We start from the raw sequence: 451 nt of genomic DNA, 5'->3' as shown, positions 1-451 counted from the left end.
AACACTTGTTGCTGTTTGTTGTTGTCTTTGCTTGCTGATTCTTTGCTGGGAGAAGGGGTTGTACCAGGAAACTGGCAGATGTTTCCTGGGGCTGGGAGAGGAACCTGCAAAAATATGCCCTGAAATTGCACCAGCATGGGAAAATGCATTGGCAGCAGAAAGCTGTGGTGAGCTCAGGATGCTGGGGTACCACGCTTCAGCTTGGACCAGCACAGCACACGGTTTCAGTTCTGCAACTAGGGTGTAGCGGTCGGGGCTGCTGTGACCCTGGCGTGTGTTGGTTTGCAGGGTGGCGTAGCAGGGCTTGGGATGCCACTGAGCTCCATGAGGACCCATGCCCAGTGCTGACTTGCCTCGCCACAGAGGACACCCTGAGGCACACCAGGAGGTGGGTGCTCTCCATCCTGGTCCTGGATGTACACTGCATCACTTCGGGTAAGCTCAGCCTTGG

Source organism: Mesitornis unicolor, unplaced genomic scaffold, assembly GCF_000695765.1.
Source record: "Mesitornis unicolor isolate BGI_N332 unplaced genomic scaffold, ASM69576v1 scaffold3032, whole genome shotgun sequence".
In the NCBI taxonomy this organism is placed as follows: Eukaryota; Metazoa; Chordata; class Aves; order Mesitornithiformes; family Mesitornithidae; genus Mesitornis; species Mesitornis unicolor.
Note: the sequence above shows the minus strand (reverse complement) of the source record.